At 48.0% G+C, this 5741-nt stretch overlaps 1 pseudogene; it reads left to right on the top strand.

Annotated features, from left to right (window-relative positions):
* The first annotated feature begins 496 nt into the window (after positions 1-496).
* LOC102021368 lies at positions 497-1336 on the top strand (annotated as a pseudogene).
* Positions 1337-5741: the final 4405 nt, after the last annotated feature.

Here is a 5741-nt window from a genome sequence, read left to right on the forward strand (position 1 = left end):
CCACTCTCCTCACCCACTCTTTTTATAGTGCCTGTGGAGCACTCCCCAGAAAGAAACCCATTTCTGACCCGCTGTCCTTTCTTAGAACACGGCAAACCCATTTCTGAAGAACGTTTGAAGAGGTTTCTTTTTTGAATCGCCTGCTAGAACGCTTATAGCCCTTTTGTGAATGAACTCCATCCACTTCTTCCTCCGTCTTAAATCTTCTTCTTATTTCTCCTTTATTTAATGCTAGTGCTTTTTAAAAAACATCACTCTGTGATTAATACTTTAGCACCTTTTAGAAGAACACGAGACTATGAAAGGATCCTCTGGTGCTCGCTGCTAATTCCTTATCCGAAATTATGACCTCTCCCTTACTAACGCAATACTGATTTTGTTCCTGCAATATCATTTCTCCCCAGTTAAACTATTTTTATTTTTTAGTCTCCCTTCATGCTTGGGATGGTCTGTTGTCATGGTTTTGGGGAATGCTATATACAAAGAAGCCTGCCAGGCCTGGCGGGCTTGTAATCCCAGTGCTCAGAAGGCGGAGGCAGAGCAGCACGACCAGAGGTCCCGCGGATCTGTTTCTTGCTTCAACAGTGTTTGTACGGAACAGAACCGGGACTCCCTTTCTTATCTTCCATCCACCTTTTAGGTACAAATTTCGGGACCATCTTCTCGCCTATCTCCTTCCAGGACCCGACAACACCGTTCTTTTGTGGAGAGCTGCTTGACCAGCCATGACCTCTCAGATTCGTCAGAATTATTCCACCAACCTGGAGGCTGCCGTCAACTGCTTGGTGAACCTGCACCTGCAGGCCTCCTACACCTACCTCTCTCAGGGCAACTACTTCAACCGTGATGATGTGGCTTGGTGGACGTGGGTCATTTCTTCCTCGAGCTGGCCGAGGAGAAACGCGAGGGCGCTGAGCATCTCTTGAAGATACAGAACCAGCACGGCAGCCACGCTCTCTTCCAGGACATGCAGAAACCTTCTGAAGATGAGTGGAGCAACACCCTGGATGCCATGGAAGCTGCCCTGGCCCTGGAGAAAAACTTGAACCAAGCTCTTCTGGATCGTCATGCCTTGAGGTCTGCCAAGGCAGACCCCCATATCTGTGGTTTCCTGGAGAACAACTTCCTACATAAGGAAGTGAAGCTCATCAAGAAGATAGGTGACCGCCTCACCAACCTCCGCAGGCTGGTGCGCCCCCAGGCTGGGCTAGGCAAGCACCTCTTTGAAAGGCTCACCCTTCAGCACAACTAGGAGGCTACGGAGCCCGGCAGTCTCTGAGGGGCTCCTGCATCACCTGGCATCAGGGCTTCGGCCTAACCCTCTCCCTCCAGCCACTAGGCAGCTCTTCCATCTCCTCACCTCTGGAGCTTCTCCTAAATCTTGGACCAAAAGAAAATAAAGCCTTTTGCAGAAAAAAAAATAAAGGCAGAGGCAGAACTGCCCTGAGTTCAAGGCCAGCCTGCACTACATATTAAGCCCTCCCTCAAAAACAGAAAAAATAAAATAAACAGCAGCCTACTTCACTGCTTCCAGGAAAGCTATTAGTGTCCTGCTAAAAGGAGCAGACAAGCAGGCGCATGCTTCTGCCCTGTTCTCCTTCATTTCCTCCCATCTGTTACTGGAACATGGAGGCTGACACCACAGAAGTCAGACTGGTGCCCTGAAAGCCACATGCTGAGAATCGTGTCACAGGAAGCAAGCAGGATCCTTCCTGATGATCTCATGAAGCTGAAATACCAACCCTGAGATGCTGACTGTTGGACTCTCTATTCCCTAAGATCAGTAAGCTCCCTATGTGATTCATCTGTTGTCGGTCGGTATTCGGTCACATCCTACCAAGGGTAAATCTCACACATGATCTGGTTTCCTCACTGAACGTGCCTGCCCCTACCTGTGCCCTCACTGACTGCCTTCTCACTGTTCTCTCTGGACTACCACTCACAAGAACAGGCTGTTCATCCTCTCGTCCCATGGCACAGAGGCCATGGAGGTGTCGAGCAGGAGATGCTTCTGCTTTGCGAAGTGACTGGGGTACCCATGAATTCTGGTACAGACAAGGGTGAGGGCCTGGGAAGCAGTGCCTTCTGGGTATTGAGGGATGAACTGTACAGGTCCTCCCAGCATACGTGTGGCCCTGGGTTCAAGAAAAAGAAAGATGACTGCACCTACCTCTGACACAAAGCAAAATACCTGGCTGTCACAGATGAGATGTGAAATGCTCGGGATACATATCAACCAACAGTCTAATAGTGCCACAGCCTAGGAGGTCTTCTACCAAACATGGAAGACCGCTCCCCACCCCCAGGCAGGTCTGCGTGAGTGGACTGGGTCAACAGAAGAAGCAGTGGCCACTGGGGTGAAAGAATCATCACAGCACATGGTTAGATAAACACAGCCAAAGACCCTAAAAAACCTCATGAGAGAGTCGGCTTTGGACGCCCAAGGCCTCCAGAGCGTGATGGCATCTTCCAGTCATGTCAGTCAGGAGCTTTGTGTCCCTCTTCCTCTCCTCTGTCCTTAGGTCCCCTTCCTCGAGGGACCAGAGCTGTGGGTATCAAGCCCAGGGAGGAGAAGGAGGCAAGAAACCAGTCACGCATGCTCCTGCAGTGGTGGGGGGCAGAGCTTGCTGCAGGCTGCCTCAGCAAGGAGGGGGTGGATTTCACTTTAAATCAGTCTCACAGGATGATTCTCATAGAGGACCGGAAACACCGATTCCCACACTAGGAGAGAGCTAGCCTCGGGGAGGCCTCTCAGGTGGGCCTGTAAATCTACTTCCCTCACTTGGTAAATTGAAGGGAGAGCAGTCAGCTATGTCAAGTTACTTCATTAGCTGCAAGCCTTAGGTTGGTGGATCAGTCAGGGTTTTACTGGAGAAACAGATATAACACAAGATGTACAAATGTATAAGAAATTACAAGATTGGCTTACGACGGTCATCCAGGGAGTTGTATGAGGAAATGTGCAGAGGGTGTCTGCACACTGAAGACTGAAGGAATCAGTCCAGGGTCTGGAGTTCACTGCAGAGTTCCGTGCAAGTCTGTACCAGGAGGCCGATGAATCTGCGACGGAAGGCTGAAGGATCCAAGGCAGAAGCTGAAGAGTCCTCACTAGAAGCCAGTAGACTAAGTCCAAGCTGAAGGTAAAGACTGGAGCTCCCTCTGGAGAAGTCTGCAGCAGGATCCCTGCTGCCTGTGCTGACAGTTGGGGAGAGGACACTAACTGGTTGTGGGGTCCTAATGCAATGGGAGGCTGGAGAGAAAACACTACAAAAAGTGGCTTTCGCCCCAGACGGCTCACTTGATTTTTGACAACCCTTAGGCTGTAACTACTTGTTAGATCCTTCTTGCATATCTCTGTCTTCCTGAGAAACCACTTCGAAGATACCACCGTGTATTACAGCAGCCATTGATATTTTCCTACTAATCTATCCATAACTCTGTAATGTTTGCATTGTTCCTATCCTATTTCGTAAATGGATGCATGTCTATCATTATGTGTTTCCTACAACAACCATTGAGAAAAGTTAATGATTATTCAATAGGTCACTCATGTATAGCTCTATTTATTTTCTTTAGAATCCACTTTGAAGATACCAAAGTATAGTACAACAACTATTGATAATCTCCTACCTCTTTTGTCTGTAACTCACTATTATTTGTCTATTTGTTTTCCTGAGAAACTATCTTGTAGATAACAATATGTGAAACAATAACCATTGATAATTTCCTACCACTTTGTCTGTAATTTGGTAAGCCCCCCGATTATCATGTTATCCTTCTTTTACTCTTAAAAAAAAAAAAAGACTGGAACTCCTCCAAAAGGAATGGAAGTTCCTCTGTCCTTCTTCATTTCCCTTTTATATCATCTAGGTGATGATCCACCCTAGGGGGTAGAATTGCTGTGCCAATTGCTGAGTCAGTTTAGTTAAGCTTCTAAACTTCTCAAGTTGACATAATCAATCAACCACTACAGTTGGGCTTGTTAAACCATGTGGTTTCAGCCTCTGCACCTCTTTATGAACTGCCTTTCAGAGGCCATGAATAAATGTACAGACACAAACACTAACTCTCCTGAAGGCCTAATTCTTTTACACCTCTACTTCATCTCCCAGTCTTGTCCAGATATCCACAAAAACTCCAAAAATTAGAAAGCGGACTGCAAACACCCCAGGAAGCTCTTACAAACCTTGCCTTTAAAGTTGTCAACAACAAAAATGAGGAATAGAGAACTCTAAAAGAAAAACAGAGTAAAGCCGAAGATCAAATCCTGCGCTCCCTAGTTTGACCTTCTGCTGAAAAACCTGCCAAAGGCTGCACCCGCAGCAACTGCTTGCACTGCCGCAGCCTGGGCCACTGGGCCAAAGCTTGCCCTGATCCCGTGACTCGTACAAAGCCACGTCCTAAGTGTGGACAGTGGGGTTCCTGAAAAGTGGATAGCCCTGTGGAGAAGTCAGCCCCTCCCTCCCCTGGGCAACCCCACATCTGGAGAAAACCTGGCAGCCCTCATGCCCATCAGCGGCCGATCGGTGTGGCCCAGATAGATCCCAAAGCCCCCTCCATGGTGTCATCAACAGATTCACGGGGTAACAGTGGTGGAGGCCAGAACACAGGCTTCCTTTCTGGTCAACTCAGGGCCCAACTTCTTTGTTCTTAGTGAATATGCAGGACTTTGGGTCCCGCCTTCTATCTCGGTTGTTGGGATGAAGGGCTTAATAGAAATGCCAGGCAAGACTCCAGACTTACACTAGTCTGTCGGCCATACAACTTTCACTCACTCTTTCTGTTAATCCCTCACTACCTCACACCCCTTTTGGGAAAAGACATCCTCCACTGCCTGGGGCATCTCTATATATTCCCTCACCTCCCTCTGAGCCCTTCTTTATCCTACCACTCATACCCTCTAATGAGACCCTCCCCTCAGAAGTGGTCCAACTCATCAAATTACAAGTTGACCCTATTTACTAGGACACACAAAAAAATCTTCAAAATATACCACAAACCCCTCTAAATAGCCGTGAGGGACCCCATTCAAGCTGCCACAGTCAACCAACACTCCCTTGGCCCCAGTAGCCATCTTTGCCTCCAGCCCATTGTCAGCTGGCTTCTTAAAACCCAAATTCTCATCCCAACACACCACCCCCAACACAACACTTCAATTCTTCCTGGAGAAAAAAATCCCAATGGCTCCTTCTGATTAGTCCAAGATCTCCAAAAGATGAACAAAGCTGTTGTTCCCACTCAGCTAGTGGTCCCGACCCCTGCACGCCCTCTCCCATGTCCCCTCTAGTACTCAGTACTTTACTGTTTCACACCTCAGAGACTCCTTCTTTACTATTCCCCTCAGGCCTGATTCCCAACAACCTTTCAGCTTCACTTGAACAGACCCCATATCTCTGTTCAGCCAACAACTCGGAAGGCCAGTTCTTCCCCAGGGATTGTGGGATAACCCCCTACTTTTTTGGCTAAGCATTACAAAAGGATCTCCAATCCCTTGATCTTGCCCCTAGTCAGCTGCCCCAATATGTCAATAACATTTTGCTTTGCAGCCCCTCAGAAAATGACTCTATAGCCCATACTATCTCCCTTCTTAAATTCTTGGGAGAAAGGGATACTGTGTGGCTCAGAACAGAGAGCCCAATCGCTACAACAGAAATCACCTCCGCCTTCACCTTACCCCTATCACTCACTGCATGCTCCCCTTCCAAAAATAGGCTATTAGCAATCTTCCTTTCTCCGCCACA

This window comes from Chinchilla lanigera, unplaced genomic scaffold (genome assembly GCF_000276665.1).
Source record: "Chinchilla lanigera isolate Chin_1 unplaced genomic scaffold, ChiLan1.0 scaffold00099, whole genome shotgun sequence".
NCBI lineage: Eukaryota > Metazoa > Chordata > Mammalia > Rodentia > Chinchillidae > Chinchilla > Chinchilla lanigera.